The following is a 19,836-nucleotide window of genomic DNA, read 5'->3' on the forward strand; positions in this document are numbered from 1 at the left end:
CAGTAAATCATTTGGAAAAAATTCTCCATATTCCTCCAGTTGGCAGTGGGTATTTGGGATGATGACTCTAGTTTAGTCAGATTATCCTTTTTTTCTTTGCCTTCCTTTGCCATCTCTGGCTTCTGCTCTAATTGATGTTCCCCTTATCCATTTCTTCTGGATTTCTTTTTAACTAGAGGAGCTAGCATGCCTGGTCCATGATAGCTGAAAATTCTGATGTTTCTTGGCTTGAACACATTGGAATCACTGAATGTTTCAACTAAAAGTTATCGATCTCCTCAGTTGACAGAAGAAGAAATTTAAGCTCAAAGAGATATAACAGTTTGTCCAGTGTCCCAAACATGAGCCCTGAGTTTGAGGGATTTTTTTTTCAGAGAATGGAGAGAGGATCAGTTTCTTTTGTCCATTTCCCAACAGTTAATGGCACATGTTCTCTAACTGGATGAGTGAATGAGTGAAAAAGCTTTCATTAAATACTTGCAGAGCACCAAGTATTATGTTAAGTATGGAAGATATTAATGAAAAAAGCAAAGACAGTTCTTTCCCTCTTGTAACTAACATCCCAATGAGGGAGACTGTATACAGAGATGGCCAGAGAGGGCCACCTGTTTCCTTTCCATATTTTCATCAAGGATGTATCTTCAATACACATGTAGGTCATTTTCATAGAATCTATAAAGATGAGAAAATAGATAACCGTAATGAGTTATTGATGTTCTCTTGGTCACCTTTTTAGAACCTTCATGTCTATGAATTTCTTCCCATTCATTTGGTACCTTCCCCTCCCTGAGACCCCTTATAAAGTAATCCATGAATGCTTCCAAGACTGTGTCACCTCACACATGGATTTCCTCGGTATATGCTTGACCTGTTTCAACCTCTTTCCCTAGTTTTTTCTTCCTAAGCAACATTTCTACTTTTTTGTATAGCACAACAGAGACTGAGTTTTTTTACATCTAAATATGGTATTCCTCTGTTATTGTAGATGGAAATAGATTTTTACAGATGTAATGAATTTATTCCATTTTATGTATTTGTTATTCTCCTGTAAGTTTTATCCATCAATGTTATTGGATTATGTAGACCAATGGTGTCAAAATCATGTTGTTGTTCATCCTTCATTCTCAAAGTGGACCAAAGATATCACGAAAGTGATGTCTTGACTTGCACATGAATTAGATATGTGAGGCTGACTCTTACAGTCATCAAAGTCCAGTGGTAAGACAAAAATCAAGATGATGAACTCAGTGAAGTGATCTTGGCCTTCTTAAATAAGATTTTTCTTGGGGCTCAGCCTAACTAACTGATTGCATATCTTTTATATGTATATGTAGCCAACAAAGAGATGACTTTAAATTTATGTGGATACAGGGCAACTAAACCAAATATAAGCTTCCATGTAGGCCAAGTATTGACTTTGAAAACCATATACTAACATTACCTATAGTCTATTGTATTTGCATTTATTTTGCTAAAGAGTTCACAAATACATTTCAATCTTATTTGGGTAACATTTAGGAGTGTTGGGGGAATGCACATGACACCTCTGGTATGCTATTTGGGTCCAATGTTCGTTTTTGTTAGACTTTGACTTTCCTTGTTTGAAAAGATGAAACTTCTCATATTACTCTGACAAATTCCTCTGTCGTGCTTTAGAAATGAGTTTGTTTTCAAAACTGGGTTTTCATCATCTTTGCTCATCAAGGAAATCAAGTGTTTGCTACTTAAGATGATATCTGAGACTTCTTTTTTCTTTCTTGTTGTGGCATCTACTCTACATCCATTCATTTTTTAGAGTGTTAATCCAAAGAAATCTTTTTGTCTCATTTTCCAAATTTTGGCATCAAGAATTCCTTTTAAAAAGTCACTTTAAAACTATTGAAGATGCATACGCAATGTTTTCTCATCTTTTTTATTTAATGCTGATTTTTGCCCATTGCCCTAAATTGTCAATCATCTGGCATACAACTGATTCTGATATGAATCACATATCAGCAACTACTCATTTCCAGAATATTAATATTTAACAAAATAAAAATATAATAGAATGTAGATAATGTTAATGTGTAGTTTTCTAAGTCAATATGAACCCCTCAGGGAGCCTTCTTTTTGAGTTTGACAGCACTGACTTAAAACACTAAATGATGGTTTGTGAGCCTTTATAAAAGGAAGTGATGATTATCACAAGTCAGAATGGCTAACCTGTCAATAACACCAAAATAACCTCATTTCATTTTAGATTAGGTAAATTGGAGAATGCCATAAACACACTGTGCCTAGATTTTTGGTAAAGTATTTAAGGTACTCTAATGCTCTCCTTATAGTCAAAATGGAAAGAGTCTAGAGACCATGCATACTTTAGTTGATTCAAAAGTGTTTGAATATGAAGACTTTAAAGACAGTTTTTTTTTTTCAAATGATGTCAAATTAGATGGAAGTGTCTCTTGGAATATCTGTTGCTGAGGTAGGTCCAGGCTAGGAGCCATTATATTCCCTAGGCTGTCTTGTATCACTCAAGGCAGGGAACATGCCAGATATTTGGCAGGATGGAGAAATACTATGCAAATTAAACAGCATTTGGACCAGATTGAGGGTCCTTCTCAAAAGATTCTCAGTATGTAGTTCCTTTGTAATGACAAACTCTGTCCCTCCAAAGGATGAGTTTCTTAGCTCCAACAGAAGTCCTAATCTGTGTCAAGCAGCTAGGTGGTGCAGTGGATTGAGAGTCTGGAGTCAGGAAGATAAATCAAACGCAACCTACGACACTTCCTAACTGTGTGAAACTGGGCAAGTCACTTAACTTGTTTTCCTCAGTTTCCTCATATGTAAAATGTGCCTAATAATAACCCCTTCCTCCCAAGGTAGTTGTGAAGATCAAAAGAGATAACAACTATAAAATGTTTAGCATAGTGTTTGACACATAGTAAACGCTATATAAAAGTTAGCCATTTTTATTATTAAAACAAACTCCCAGCATCACTTGCTACATTCCTGTGATTCAGGAGGGTTCCAGGGACAATGCACGTTAAATTATAAAGGCTACTTATTTACTGACCCTGTCTAAGACACAGGAATGGATGGGTACACTGAACATGTACATACACAAATTGTTGCATCTTTCATCTACGTATAAAGTAACTTGTGTCCTTGTATATCATCTCTTTCTTTGTAATAACAATGTGTTCTTATTCTGTGTATGAACACATCATGAGACTGCTAATGAAGCTGTTCAAATACCTTCTTCAGACTCACATCTACATCTCTCATCTATCTTTTTTCACATGACTAATCAAACATCCATTTACATGGATTCTGTGGCCCTTAATGATCTTGCAGTACTCTGCAGAAACAAACCGTTTGCCTCATCAACTCTGTTCTCATTACCCCACTCCCTACTTGTTTCTTTAGGGGTTGCCCAAAGTTGTTATTTATTATTTCTTCTATTTGCAAGAGGTAGGATTAATGCCTTGGCTTTGTCACAGGGAGTCAGAGTGGATTTTCACTGCAGAAAGGAACCAGTAAAAAGGAATTTATTTAAAGGAATCCTGAACTCAGAATCAAACTAGGATCCTCTCAGTAACTGAAGGCATACAGGATTTTTAAGCCACATGTTCTTATGTTACTGTAAGAAGAGTGTATGTATGTATGTAGGGGGGTACTGGAGCCAAGCTCAAACCAGCATGAGAGAAATGATTATTAAATTTCCAGTGTGAGAAATCAGCAAAATTACAGTCCAGAGTTTGATTCATTGTTTTGTTGATGGTCTAGACTTAAGGAAGCCATAGAGAGAACATTAATAATACAGATTAAACTTAAAAATGTGTTGTGCTTATATCTTTTTTTCTAGAAAGCCAATTGTTAAACATTTACCATCATGTCACTGGGTATATCAAAATGAAGAGGGAGAAACTTAATTTGCCAATGAATCCCTTCCTTCTCTCTGCTTCTGCCCAGTCATCACCAAGGGAGTATGTGTATGTTGGTAACACCAGGAGACACAAGCAACTCATTTTACCTTTGTCAGTACCTTCATTGGTGCCCTTTGATATTACCATTTTTCCCCCCAAATATATCATGCTATTGTATTTCTTCTCTGATTTTTTTTTCCAAGTTCAGGGATCTGTGGTCTGATATTTCCACAGATATAGGTAGCAATACCTGACATTTAGACTGAGTTGTACACACATTATCTCATTTGAATCTCACAACATTCTGTTAGATATTTATCATAGACTTTACAGATGCCATAGAGGCAAAATGACTTCCTAATGTTCATGTATTTAGGCATCATTGCTGTACAATGGTTACTGGCTCTATAATCAAAGGACCTGAATTCAAATCCCAACCCCTGACATGTATGGCATGTAGGAACTTGGGCACAATACTTATCATATGTAAAATGAAGGAGTTGGCCTGGATGAGTACTACTACCTTATGTGTATTGTCTTCCCCTCAGAGAATCTAAGGCACTTGAGTGCAGGGATGCTCTTGTTTCCTTGTACATATAACCTTAGCTCTTCACACAGTATCTGGCATTTGGTAAGTGCTTAGTACATCCTCAATCTATATGCTTTCTCATATGTGTATTATTAGATACTATGAAGAAACCCCTTTGTATTTTGATTGGTGTTGCATTAAATATATAAATTAATTCGAGAAGTGCTGCCATTTTTATTATAATGATCCAAACATTCAATGGCTCAATTATTTTATTTTTCTTTTATTTCTTCATTATAATATTATGAGCACAGTGGCGTAGTAGATAGTGGACCAGTATTGGAGTCAGTAAAATCTAGGCTGAATGAATGAAAAGGTTAAAGTGCTAGAGATACAAATGGAAAATCAAAACAGTCCCTGCTCTCAAGAAATTTATATTCTAATAAACCAAGGTAACACACAGGAGACATTTCAGTTGCCAGTCAGATTGAAAAGCCCCATAGTGTTTAAGGTGCAGCAGCAAAACAGGTGGCAATGTATCTTCTTTCATGTTATTTCAACTGATAAAACCATATCCATATCTGACATTGCTCCCTCTGAAGGTGCCAGGGACTTTGGTAATGAGAATCTTCTTTTCTCCACGTCAGAGGCTGCTGGGGAAAAAGAAGCAGCAACACATGGGGAATCAGTTGCCAGATTTTAGGTTCTTAGGTTCAAGATAACAGGCTATTTCCATTTAGGTCTAAGAGAAGATGGTGGTCAATGCAGTGGTGGTCTTTGACTTATTTGGACATATCGCTTCCTATCTGTCTCTCCCTCTGTCTACCTTGTTGCTTCAGGTATGCTCATTTGTATGTTCTGTGGGTGGCAGTTGGTTGGTTCCAGAAGTGACAGGCTCTGAGATATACGATTTGGATATACATGTCAAAATACTTCTCATTGCCCCAGAATACTATCTAAGATTATAGGTTGCTAATTTGCATTTGTGGATATAGATTCTACATTAACACTCCCCACACAGATGAAATAACAAGTCTAGACAAAATAATAATACTTAAAGTAATCCTTATGTAAACCATGAGTAATACTATGTAATTCAGTTTTCAAATATTTTATGAGTTTTCTGTTATTTTAAATTGAGCTCCTTTTTTCATCATTCAAAAAATCTTTGCTAACTTTGAAAGACTTAGCTTTCCTCAGGATCTAAGGCCACTCCAAAAGACTCATGATGGAAAATGTCGTCCATATTCAGAGAAAGAACTCTGGAGTCTGAATGCAGATCAAAGCATATCATTTGCTCTCTTTTTGTTATTTTTTGTTATGTGTCTTTCTTCTCTCTCATGGTTCCTCCCATTGGTTCTAATTCTTCTTTGCAACATGAGTAATGTGAACATATTTTTAATTAAAAAAAAATACTTTGTTGCTTGTAAAATGCAAATTATGTTTGTGATATGTCTAATATTTTTATGGAGGCAGTTTATATTTCTCTAAGACATATTGCCATATCATCTACAAATAATGATCTTTTTAACTTTTCATTTTCAGAGTTCATCTAATATAATCTTCTTGTCATTACTACTTCTAGAATTTCTAATACTATCAAATGAAAGGACCGAAAGCAGGTATTCTCTTTTTAGTGGTAACATTTCTAATGTTTTTCAATTACATATTATGTTGACTTTTGTGTATAGTGGGTACTTTTGGTTAGGTAGATGAAAAAATCCCTCATTCCTATTTTTATTAGTGTTTTTTTTAAATCATTAATGTATGAATACCAGGTGTTATCCCAGTTTTTTCTGCATCTATTGATGTATCACTTTTAGAGTATTAATTTGTAAATGACCATAGATTTAGAACTGAAAGGAACCTCAGAGACTAAACAGTTCAATCCCCTCCTTACAGATAGGGAAATTAATACCTAGGCACATTAAGTGACCTGGCAAAGGCCCTATGGGCAGTAAATATCAAAGTCAAGATTTGAACTCAGGTTCTCCTACTTTGGAGCCCCTGTTTTTTCTATTACACCATTCTGTCTTATGTTGTATATTTCTGCTGTTGGGACAGCTTGTATAAACTGATTATGATGAATAATTATTTTTAATGGGTTGCTGAATTTTCTCGCCAAGATTTTACCTCCTATTTTTGCATCTATATTTACTATGAGAATTAGTTTATAATCTACCTTTTCTGTTATTTTCTCTTTGCCAAGTTTGAAAACCAACACTATATTTTTTCCCATAAAAGGTTTTGAGTAGTATTGCTTCATTTTCATCTGGATTTATGAATAACTTGTGCATCATAGGGATTGTTTGTTCTTAGACGGCTTAAAGAATTAACCTGTGAATCCATCTAGAGCAGATGCTTATGGGGAAGGAAAGGGCAATTCTTTAATGACTTGTCTTGTTCTTCTTGCAAGATTTTTTTAATTGATGAATTTCCTTTTAATGAATTTGGGTTTTTCCCTAGATAATCATCAATTTGTGATCTTATTTCTGTTGAATTCTTTAGTTTGTTAGACTTTAGCTATGAATAATATTCCTAATAATAGCTTCTACTTTCTTTGTGTTGATTGGAATGACTTTGGAAAGCTTGCTGATCTGGACTTTTTCTCCCTTTTTCTGGTCACTTGTAATGGTTTGTGAGTTTTATTGCTTCTTTCAAAGAACTACCTACTTGTTTTATTTCTCACCTCAAATTCTTTCATATCTCTCTTCCTCCCCTCACCCTCTGCACCACTCTCTTTATTTTTGGATTATTGCTTTGTTCCTATTCTGTGCCTTCAGGTGAAAGTTTAATTCATTTAATTTGTCCCTTTTTTAAACTTAGTCAGGTGAAAACTCAGTTATGAAAATTTGCCTCTAAGAACCATTTTGCCTGAATCCAACAGAATTTTTTTATTTGGTATTGTCAGCATCATTCTCTTTTTAAATATTTTATCTTTATGATTTCTTCTAAAGAAGAGTTAAAACCCAATCATTGCTTTAAAGTTTTTTCAGTTACATACCTTTATATCTTTTACCCATTTTCTTTAATTCCAATTTTATTTCATTGTGATCTGAAAATGCAGTATGTGTAATTATTGTCTTTTAAATTTTACGGAGAATTTCTCTTTGGACTAATATTTCTTAATTTTTAGAACTTTACCTATTCTTGAAAATAATGTATATTCCCTGATTGTCTCATCATTTTACTCCATATCTGTTCATTTTAACTTATTAAATAACCGTTCAAATTTAAGATGTTATTAATCTTGCTATCTAATTCATCATATTCATTGAGTTGAAGCCTACTACTGTCATTACTCTATTTATATTTTTGTATTTCTGTTAAGATCATTTTACCATTAATTTTATGAATTTAATTTGCATCATTTGCCACAGAGAGAATTGTTATTTATTGTGGTTTTCCTCTCACCATTTTGCAATCTGTCTCTTTCTATATTTTCTAGTTTGAATTTCACTTAGATACCATTGTTGCATCTTGTTACAGTTTCATCATAAATTAGATCATTTTCTAAATTTTAATTGAATTGTATCATTTTGCATTAAATGTGCTTTCCGTATTTATGGGCTTTGTTTCCTGATATATCCTGTAATGACAATAAAACTGCCTTGTAATTAATAATAATGGTGCATGTTTATGTGTTTCACTCTTCTGTGTTCATTGTAATACTCAAATGGATCTACGATCTTACTGATTTTGTTAAACCCTTCAATGACACAGATTGCAAATCATTCATGTCTGCCCATGCTACATGACTTTTGTCCATTTCCTCCCATAAGTTCATCACAAGCTGAAATTCCAATGTACTGAGGGTCTCTTTGCTTTCTCTTGACGTGATCAGCAGAACACTCTGACTGCCCACTTGCTGTCTCTTGGCCTTGCTCATCACTTTCTTCTTTTCCTATGATACATTCCCTTCATGACATCCCTTTCTCCTCTTCTTCAAAATTCCAGTTAATTTTATGCTGTTAATTTTATACTATATATATTTATATATGTATATATATATATATATAATTTTATACATCCACTGCACCTCACCATTGTACTTCTGTGATATTTATTTTTATTCTTTTGGAAACCACTGTATTCCATACCTCTGTCATATAGAGACATTAAACATAATATATATTTTCACTAATGTTCTAGATTTATTATCTCTATTATCATTTTAGGAGATTAAATGCATTATTCATATACAAATATACAAAATGTAAGTTTGTTAGCAGACTTGCAGAACGTCATTTTTATTAAGCTCCTGTCACTGAATTTGGATTTTTTCTTCTACTGCTTACAGGGGCCTCTTCTAACATGAATTTGAGGTGATAAATTTTTCTAGGTGTTGTCTATCTTTGAATGCAAATTCGCTTTTCAAACACTATGGTCATTATTAAAGACTGTACGATTTGGGAGACTAGGTCTCTTTTGAACACTTTTATATATAATTTGTGCAATTTTAATTTTTTATTCACTATTTTGTAAAAGTCCAATGCTACTCTAATTGAGATTTTTTAAATGCAGTTTCTTCCCCTCCCCCAAAAAAACCGTGTAGTATTTTTACTTGTCTTTGTAGTTCTTTAATTTGCCAGTTATGTGCCTGATGAATCACAGTTAGCATTCCCCCACAAAGATGTATATTCTCTCTACATGCACAGTGTTACTTGATCTTGTCTACTCTACAAATTTTCCATGTCCTTGCGTAGTGTCTAGCTTTTTCTTCTTCTTTATTTTTAAGGTCTTTTGGAATCTCAGTTAACATAAGTTTATACTTCTTACCTCACCTTCCAAAATCTGTCGCTTTCTCTGGCATATTCATTAATTGTTTTTCTTTTTGTTACATTCTGAGCTTTTTCTTCAGTTTTATTTTTGATATCTATTGGTATAAAATTTTGTTTATTCTGTTATTTGATACCTCCATCGATAGTTTTGGCCTTGAAATTTCATTTTATAATTCCTAAAATTGTTACTCCGTTTCTTTTTAACTTTTTTAAGATTAGAGTCCTCCTTTAATTCTTTTATCATTCAAATTATTTATCCTTTGCATTTCTTCCATCTCATCCACTGATGCTTCAACATGCATTATCTTTTAGACTTTTTTTGATACAGAATTCCACTATTGTGTAACTATTCAAAACTTTACTATTCCTTTGCCCCTTTGAACTTCTATTCAAAGACAGGAGTGGTAGATGGGGCAGACCTTCCAGATGTATCCTAACTTGGAGTTGAAGCTAGAGTTGCTGCTAGAGAGCAATCCAATCAGTGGGAAGTTTTTGTTCTCTTCAGGAGAGAAGACAGCACACTCCTTATTATGTGTTATTATGAAATGAAGGCAAGCAGGTTGCATCTCTCTCAGCTTTAGATGAACTGGGAGGCTTCTCTGCTCTCTGGAAGGGGATAGGGAATGCTTTTGCTTTCAGTGTCTGGCTTAGGGCTATTTTAATAGAGCAGAGGAGGAAGACAGGAGCAGCGGGAATCCTTGGAGCAGTCCTTGGTACTGCTATCAATAGGTTGGGAGAAGATGAGAGACAGAGGAGCTGGAATCATTCTGCTTTCTGCACTGGGGCTGGACAAAGCAGTCTAAGAATACTCTGAGCTTTCAGTAGTATTGCTGTAAGCAACAGCTCTGTGTGTGTGTGTGTGTGTGTGTGTGTGTGTGTGTGTGTGTGTGTGTGTGTGTGTGCATTATAAACCCCTTTGGCAGTCTGGTGAATCCTCTAGAGCTCTTCTCAGAAGAATATTTTTAAATGCATAAAATAAAATACATGAGATTACAAAGGATATTATTATATTGAAATGCAGTCATCAAAATATTTTTTAATCTACTTCACTGACTCCAGATTAAAAATTCCTGATAGAAGGGGAAGGGGTGACCCCCTTTTTTTAGTACTTGGAGTGCAAAGGTGGGACTAGAGGGACTCCTCATTTGAATATGTAGGGAATCAAATCACTGTCAAGCATTCTGGTCAGGGACGCAGTCCCACATTGAGTGAAGAACTGGGAAGTCAGAGACCCCACTCAGCATGGGACAGGTGTTTGAATGGGACAGACAGAAGGATTGGCTGGGCTCTCACGGCTATGTAGGTATAGGAAGAAAACCACAGTGGCTATCTGGGGCATACAGAGAGGTGGAGACCATTCCTGAGGCATCTCCAGGTCTCCTTGCTCTTCTATGATTTCTAAAGATAAGAAAATGGGCATATGGCTCAGTAAAATAATAGTGACTGGCATCTATAACTTCATTATTTTCTAAGTGTTTCCTCATCTGATCTTTTCAGTAATCCTGTATCATTGTCTGCATTTTACAAATAAGGAAACAGTCTCAAAGTCTAAGTAACATTCTCATGATCACACAGCTAGTAGATATCAAAGGTATGATTTGAACCCAGGTCTCTCCCAACTCCCAGTCTAGTATTTTTTTTTCCACTGAACCACACTGCTCCACCAGCAGTGGGTTATATCTATTTCTTCACTTGTAATAATAATAATAACTAATATTTATATAATTTTTTAAAGATTTGCAAAATGCTTTATAAATTGAATTTACTTCTCACAACATTCCTGAAAGAAAAATATTATTATTTCCCATTTTACGGATAAAGAAAATGAATCAATGACTAAGAAACTAGTTAAGTGACTCGCTTAGAATTACACAGCTAGTAAGTATCTGAGACTGGATTTGAACTCAGGTTTTGTTTTTTTGTTTTTGGCACCAGATCAAGCATACTGTCTATCTATTGTGCCACCTAGCTGCCCCAGTAGAAATATCTATGACTCCCTCTGCATCATGCATTTTTCCTCTCTCTGCCTTATTAGAGAGTAAGCTTGTTGAGAGTAAGGATTGCATTTCTCCTCTGTATTTGTACCTTCAGTTCTTAGCATAGTGTCTGCCACATAGTAGGCACTTAATAAGTGCTTGTTGACTAGTTGCCTCAGTTTCCACACCTGTAAAGTGGGAATATTAATAGAACCTAACTGCTAGGGTTATTGTGTAGATATTTATAAAGTGCTTTGTGAACCTAAATGCTAGCTATTACTCTGTAAATGTAAATGCTATATATTATTGTCATTATCTTATAATGATTATTATTGTGGTTTCAAGGAGGAAAAAGTTTTGAGATGACTGAGCAGAATATTCTGGAACAAAGGATGGTTCACAGACCTTGTTGTGGCAATTTCATATCAGAGCCAGAAAACCACAAAAGGGTACTGAGGACCAGGATCTAAGGATCATTGATTTAGAATGGAAAGGGTCCTTCAAGGTCGTTTAGTCCAACCCCCTCATTTCTACTGAAAATACCCAAGTCTCAGATACTGTAAGTGGATTGATTAAGGTCACAAAGAGGGGAAGGGGAAGAACTGGGATTTGAACTTGAGTTCTAAAAATAGCCTTCTTTCCATTGTAGTAGGAGAAGAAGACATTCCAACAGAAGGTATAAGAACTAGGAGAACAACTGGAAACTTTGCCTACAAAATGAAATTTTGCCTATAGTCAGCCCCAATGAGGCTAGTGCTTAATCATGAGCAAGATGAACCTCGACCTGTCCCTCTGTCAATGGCAAAAGAGAATATGAAGAGAAAAGCTGCGAATGCATGTGAGATAAAGGGTACTTATTAGCCTGTGGAGGTAGATAAAAGTCTGTCTTCACAGGACTCTAGAATTAGTCCTTGTGTAAATGAGAATTTTATTGTCCCACCTCTAACAGATTGGACATCTTAGACATGTGTATAGTTTCTACTGAATGCCACTAGATGTCCTCTGTCAGCAATTCTATAATTAGGAAATGTCTTTTGTCTTTTCATTTTGACTTCAGTCATTGGCTTCTATAAACTATAATCTCTTTTGATGTCATTTATGCTTGTACATTTCCTTTTTTTCCACTTAACTCATGATGAAAAAAATTAAACTCCCTCTATTTCATGCTTTAGACAATCTGGAAGGATTTAGAACTTTTCCATTTTTTTTTTTTTTTTTTTTTTTAGTTTGAGAATCTTTTCATTTCTATCTCTTGCTTTTCCATGAAAGAACCTGGTTATATCTTTTCTATGCTGCCATGTAGCTATGGCTTCTATGATAGTTCCTGAGAATGAATTCTGTTCTATAAAAATGGAGGTTTTAGGGATTCTTAGTCTCTGTAGAAGGCTTCTACATGTTAAAATGCCTCCTTTCACAACATCCTATTCTCTTATCTCTGATCTAATTGGAGATACACTCAACACAGATAGTTTTTGTAGGAATGAATGCTCCAAGCTCAATATCTCTATAGAACAGATGCTTTTTTTTCTGCAAATGAAGCTACCAATATAATTTTTCCTCTTAAATTATGTGATTTTGGAAGTCTATAAATCTATCCCTCTGACTAATTCCCAGCATTCTGTGGATGGTTCGGATTTTGTTTTGTTTTGCTTAATTTTCTACAAGAGATTATATGATAATGGATTTAGAGTCCAAAGGAAGCTTATTATAGCAAATTGGTCATTTTACAAATGAGAAAACTGAAGCCCAGTATGGTAAAACTGCACATCTATGTACAAAGGTAATAATACTGGGATTTCAACACAGATCTTCTGGATCCAAATCCAGTGTTCTTTACATTACTGTAGAATAACAAGTATGTCTCTGAAAAGCACTCACAAACCCAACTTTATTAGCAAAGAGGTAACCCTTGTTGACATTACTTTGACATTGGCACGAATTCAAGAAAGAATACACCTTTAAGTCCATATGTTGAATCCCAAAATAGCTTAAGGAAGTCATTTTTACTTTATGTGTTTGGGGCAAAACTTCTGAAGCTCAGATACTGTGAACACTCATTCTAATAAATGCTAACTTCATAGTCCAGATTTCACATTTCCCAAAGACATATATGAATATTTATACATCCATAAATTCAATAATATTATAATATCAACATATCAACAATATATTTACTAATATATATGTATGTGGATATAAAAATTTTTCGTTGAGATGTGGCTGGCTGGTTTGAAATGAGATAGTTTTTCTCCTTTACTTCTGAGTCATTGGCAATCACTAACACAGTCCTCTTTACTGACTTGGAAACAGATCTTAAATCACAATACTTTCAACACAGATGACTTTGTCATCAAAAGACTACATGTGATCCTGGAAGCTGCTAAAAATCAAAAATGCTAAATTAATAAGTACCTAGTGAATTAATAAATAGCATGGCAAACAATGATGTTGGGGGTGGAAGCTCAGTTCCATGTGGACAGTCTCGGGCAGGTAAAAGTAAGGACTTCTAAACCTTAGAGTTCTCATGAGGCCCCCCAGGGAACAGCGGGGAATTGAGGTGTGAGACCCGGGCTATCTCGTGCATTTCCGCCTCTTCCCGTGGGAAACTTGCTGGGGAGAGCATCCCCGCCCTTGAGATAAATCCATGGTCTGAGCACACCTATTGTTGTCTAACAGGCACGGTATTCAGGTGCAAACTATGCGGCGGGAGAGCTTAAGTAGGGTCAGGAAAGCCTGAAGGCGCTCTTAGCACTGAGGGGCTCTTAGAGGACAGAAGGCCCCTCTCCCCTCTTCTCTCCTCCCTCTCCCCTCTCCCTCTCGTGCTTCCATTCTCTTACTGTAAGATCTTTGCCTCCTTGGGAGATTCCTCTCTCCTCAGGAAGAATTCCCCCTGCACATGTAACCAAGACCCTGAATAAAGCCTAACTCTTGTTCGACTCTGGAAAGTCTCTTCTCTCATACGTTTATCCGGTTTGGCCAGCTGAAGACCTGCGATAGGTAAGGTAAGACTTGGGTAGCCCTTAGGCCTCTAGGCCTGACACAATGTCCCCTGTTTTGCTGAGGCTACAATGCCTAGATACTGATGAGAGAATGCTGAAATTCAACATTGTATATGGTAATTGATCATTCATTTCTGTGCTGTTGGAAAGAGGGTTGATTTGACAGACTTTGGAACTAGTGGCTTGGATGGTTGCCAGGGCAAATGACATTTTTCTGGGAGTAATCTAATTTCCTCGTGTACTATAGGGTTTAATTTTCCAACAGCAGGGCAAGGTGGCAAAAAGCTGTCTTTGTTTCTCTTGTGAAATGCATCCAATTATCCTCATTTGTGGATGAAATGACTTGCCATTAATAGTAAGGGCCCAAATTATTTTAATAAATTGGATAATTTTGTAGGTTGAAAAATGTCATGCCATTTTGGGTGCTTCCGATGCTTACACTATGCTCATAGGAGAAAAATAGCAGTTAAACTGGCAATTATTAGCATGAGATTAACCCAAAAAAGTAGATTTCTGTAGCTGATGTTTACTGCAATGCATGGTACATAGTAAGCACTCAGCAAATAGTAATGTACTATAATAAAAAAGTTAGAATCAGGAAACCTGGGTTCTGTCCTTAACTTTGCTACAAATTAGTAGCATGACCTCATGTAAGTCACTTCATCTTTTTATTCCTGTTTTCTCTTCTTTTAGAAGAGGTAGATAATTGGGCTATACATTAAAATAATTTTATAGTTTAAGAAATGGGGTAATGAGCTTAAGGTACTTGCCCAAATGTCAGTATGGATTTGAAGTCAAGTCTTCTGAGCCTCAGTTAAGAGTTCTTTCCACTGAGCCACACTGCTTCTGGCAGGGTATGTATTGCTGCCTGATCATACTCATCCAATATAATCACTTTCTCCATTGCTCTAATGTTTAATTCTTTAGAGGCAGTGGTGTTCCATGACTAATTAATTCCTGCCTTCTGCTTTTCAAATCCCTTATTTCTAACCACCTTCTTCCTTTCCCCTTGCTACTTCTACTATCCCTATCCAGGTTCTTCAACCTCAACTTTTCACTTCCTTTTCTGTCTTCCCACTGTGCCCCTTGTTCTATTATTAACAAACTCACCTTCACTCCAGATTTCCTGCTCTCATAGTCTTTCCATCTTCTGAAATTCACAGGAATCTGACCTTCTCCTAGAAAGTTTATTCTTCTCCACTTGTTCTGATTTTTTTTTCACACTCTTTCCTCCAACCTCATCTTGCCCTCACCTTTGCCATATGCCTGGAAAAAGGAGTCAAAATAGTGCCATGAAAAGACCACCTCTCTGTCATTATCATGCCATTAATTTCATTCTTTTAATTTCCACATTATTAGATTATATCATACAGTCTTGATCTTTATACCTATAATTTACTTAACACCAGAGCATTTTCTCAGCATTGAAACTTACAGTCTCTCTCTCTCTCGCTTTCTCTCTCTTTCTCTCTCTTCCTCTTCCTTTCCCTCTCCCTCTCTCTCCTCTCCATACCCCATCCTTCCCCATCATCCTTAGTGATTTCAGTACTTATTTTGATAACCCATAAAGCAACCTGGTTTCCCAAGTTACTCAATTTCCTTGATTTCCAAGATCCTGTCTTAGATTCCCATCTTTTCCTGACACCCATGGTATCATTATCCATGATCCTTGAGGTATCTCAGCTTCCCATAGATGCGGTCACACTTTAACCCTCACCATCACCTAAAACTATTACAACTGTATGATCTGAAATTCCTCTCTCTGAATCTAACCTCTTGTCCTTCCACCACTTCCAATGACTCCTTCCTTCTAAACCTGTTTTTTGTTCTTAGCAGGATTTTTTGTCCCTTACTCTCTCCCAGTTTTTCCAGTCCATTATCATTATTCTTTTTTCCTGATTAATATGTTTCTTTATCTTTATAAAAAAATCAAAATGATTAGTGTGGTTGGAATGGCCTTTTCAGACGATATCACAATGATACATTACAATCAGTTTATATCATAACATTATTGTCAAAATGTAATGAAGTCCAAGTCAAAAAACGTTAATTTTCAAACTGTACATTTGGCATCTGTGTCTGGATAATTTAGAATGGAGCATATGGAAGCTAATAACTTTATGAGAAACCAAGAAATTACAAAACAAAACCAAAAGAATGAAAAAATAGAAAATAATGTGAAATCTCTCATTGGAACAAAAACTGACCTGGAAAATAGATCCAGGAAAGATAATTTAAAAATTATGGGACTGCCTGAAGGCCATGGTCCAAAAAAGAACCTAGATATCATCTTTCAAGAAATTATCCAAGAAAACTGCCCTGATATTCTAGGACCAGAGGGTAAAATAGATATTGAAAGAATCCACTGATCACCTCCTGAAAAAGATCCCAAAAGGAAAACTCCTAGTAATATTGTACCCAAATTCCAGAGCTCCCAGGTCAAGGAGAAAATATTGCAAGTAGCCAGAAAGAAACAATTTGAGTATTGTGGAAACACAATCAGGATAACAGAAGATCTAACAGTACCTACATAAAGGGATAGAAGGGCTTAGAATATAATATTCCAGAAGTCAAAGGAACTAAGATTAAAACCAAGAATAACCTACCCAGCAAAACTGAGTATAATACTTCAGGGGAAAAAATGGTCATTCAATGAAATAGAGGACTTTCAAGCATTCTTGATGAAAGCACCAGAGCTGAACAGAAAATCTGACTTTCAAACACAAGAATCAAGAGAAGCATGAAAATCTAAACAGGAAAGAGAAATCATAAGGGTCTTAGTATGGTTGAACTGTTTACATCCCTGCATGGAAAGACAATATTTTTAATTCTTGAAATGTTTCTCAGTATTTGGGTAGTTGGAGGGATTATATACATATACATATAGACAGAGAGCACAGGTTGAGTTGAATAGGAAGGGATGATATCAAAAAATACAATTAAGGGTGAGAGAGGAGTATATTGAGAGGAGAAAGGAAGAAATGGAATGAAGCAAATTATCTCTTATAAAAGAGGCAAGAAAAAGTTTTTTCAATGGAGGAGAAAAAGGGGGAGGTGAGAGGGAAAAGGGAAGCTTACTTTCATCACATCTGGCTTAAGGAAGGAATAACAGGCACACTCAATTTGGTATCTTACACTACAGGAAAGTGGGAGAGAAGGGGAGAAGTGGGGTGAGGGGGATGATAGAAGGGAGGGCAAATGGGAGGAGAAAGTAATTAGAAGTAAGCACTTTTGGGAAGGGACAAGGTCAAAAGAGAGAATAGAATAAATGGGGGGGCAGGATAGGATGGAAGGAAATATAGTTACTCTTACACAACATGACTATTATGGAAGTCTTTTGCAAAACTACACATATATATATAATCTATATGGAATTGCTTGAGTTCTCAGTGGAGATGGGAGGGAGGAGGGAGGCAGGAGGGAGGAAAGGAGAGAAGTTGGAACTCAAAGTTGAATTGCTTATGCATGCAACATGGAAATAAGAAATACAGGTAATGCGGTATAGAAGTCTATCTTGCCCCACAAGAAAAGAGAGAAGATGGGGATAAGGAAAGAAAGGGGTGTGATAGAAGGGAGGGCAGATTGGGGGAAGGAGTAATCAGAATGCATAGCATTTTGGGGTGGTGGGAGAGGAGAGATGGGGAGAAAATTTGGAACTCGAAATTTATGGAAGTGAATGTTGAAAACTAAAAATAAATAAACATAAAAAAGAAAAAAATTAATATATTAGCTTGGAGATGAGGAAATGCTAAAGGACCGAACTGGATAATGATATATCCTAAAGGGGAGCAAAGCCCAGAGGGGAAATAAAAGTTGGAGTAGGCAACAGTGTAACTGTCCTTTCCCAAGCTATTGACTTTTCTGCCTCTCTCCACCTCCACTGCCCCAGACAGGATTCTACAAAAAAAAAAGTATTCTGCTAGGGCTCAAACTCATCATGTCCAGACTCAATTCGTCATCCTTTCTCCTCGAAATGGCTCCTCTTCCCAACATTCCTATTGTTGTTAAGAGCACAACCATCCTCCTATTCAATGAGACCTGAAACTTCAGTCCTCTCTGACTCCCTTCTTTCTTCACCCTGATCACATGCAATTGGTTACTAAGCCCTATTGATTCTACCTCCACCACATCTCTTAGATATGTCTCCTTATTTCTCTTACTCTGCTACCACCCTGGCTCAAAATCTTTCAACCTTTCCCTTAGACCATTGAAATAACCTTCCTCTAGTTTCTTCCTTCTCCAATCTAGTTTTCACAAAGCTGCAAAATAGCTTTCCCAATGCCCAGGTCTGAACATGAATCCACGAGGTCATGTCACTTCTTGTTTGAAAATATTCTACAGGTCCCTATTGTCATTAGGATACAATTTATTAAATATCTGACATTACAGAGATTATAAGCGGGGGCAGAGGTACTAGTTTTATGTTAATTGAAAAAATCAGTTTAAAAATTTAAATGTCCTGTATTGTTCTCTATTAAATTGTATTTTATTAGATGTGGTCTATTGCTTTATATCCTACTGAGAGTATTTTGGAACTTGATATTATTCTTCAATATGTTAGCTGTAATCCCATCTTTTAATCATCTTCAAACATAATAAACACTTCTTCAATGGTAAAAATGCTGACAAAAAAAGGGTCAGTGATGAATCTCTAATATATTCAACCAGAGATTTTCTTCCAAGCAGACATCACTCCATTATTCACCAGCCTGGGGCTGACTCCATTAACCAATTAGTAGTATAACTGGATTTCCTTTCATTTCTAAAATTCTATGCCTTTCTTAATTGTGGTTTCAGATATACAAAAATTTTTGCATCTGTTCTCTTATTCTTTTCATTTTCCATATGGTGGTCCCTCCCCACAATCCCCTAATTATTCCCAGTTCTATCTTCCCATTCAGCCATTTCTTGTTCTGTTTCTCGACCCTACTCCCTTCTTCCAATTCTGTCAGAAGTTTTAGGAATGTTAATTTATTTCTCAATACTTTAAAGGATTCATCTCATCTCGATGACCCTTCCCTTCATCCCTCCATCATTGAAAATGTCAACTTTCCAGTTTCTTTATTCCTTTGTGTTCTTACTAACTGCCCCCCCAAAATATAAATCATGGATCATAGCTTTTAATCTAGGAGGGGCCCTAGAAGTCACCTCATCCAGCTCTTTCATTTTACAGACGAGCAAAGAGATTAAACAATTTACCCAAGGTCACACAGGTGAAAAATGACAAAGGGAAGATTTGAATCAAGATCCTTTGATTTCAGAGCCAGTGCCTCCTCTGGAAGGTCTCCTCTAGGTCATTTAATGTTGTATTCAATGCTGCATTACTGTCCAATATCTCTGCATAAACAATTCATCTCTTTTTTGGCCATACATGTCCTCAGCAATATCTTTTATGCCGTGTGTGTGTGTGTGTGTGTGTGTGTGTGTGTGTGTGTGTGTGGTCACTGGTAATAGATTGCAGTCTACTTATAGTCATGATATATCTTTCTGTTGCTTTTCGGGTAACCTGATATTTGATATCTCCAGGAAAATATTTACATAACCTGTGCTTTTATGGCAGGGGGCAGTTTGAGATCACTGCAAGCATTAAACAATTTCCTAAATGCTATCCAAGGTACTTTCCTTCTCCTATTAATTTCTCAG

At 36.1% G+C, this 19,836-nt stretch overlaps 1 long non-coding RNA gene across 2 annotated transcripts in view; it reads right to left on the reverse strand.

Moving 5' to 3' along the window:
• Positions 1–4,653: 4,653 nt before the first annotated feature.
• LOC140497011 (uncharacterized) overlaps positions 4,654–19,836 on the reverse strand; it is a 72,324-nt gene continuing 57,141 nt past the window's right edge. The window contains exons 6-7 of one of the 2 annotated variants that reach the window (XR_011964499.1): positions 15,304–15,459; positions 4,654–5,087 (exon numbers count right to left, since the gene is read on the reverse strand). This is a non-coding gene — a long non-coding RNA (uncharacterized lncRNA). Of the gene's footprint in view, positions 5,091–15,303; positions 15,460–19,836 lie in introns of both variants that reach the window. The other variant, XR_011964498.1, reaches the window with a different exon arrangement.

This window comes from Notamacropus eugenii, chromosome 3 (assembly GCF_028372415.1).
Source record: "Notamacropus eugenii isolate mMacEug1 chromosome 3, mMacEug1.pri_v2, whole genome shotgun sequence".
Taxonomy (NCBI): Eukaryota; Metazoa; Chordata; class Mammalia; order Diprotodontia; family Macropodidae; genus Notamacropus; species Notamacropus eugenii.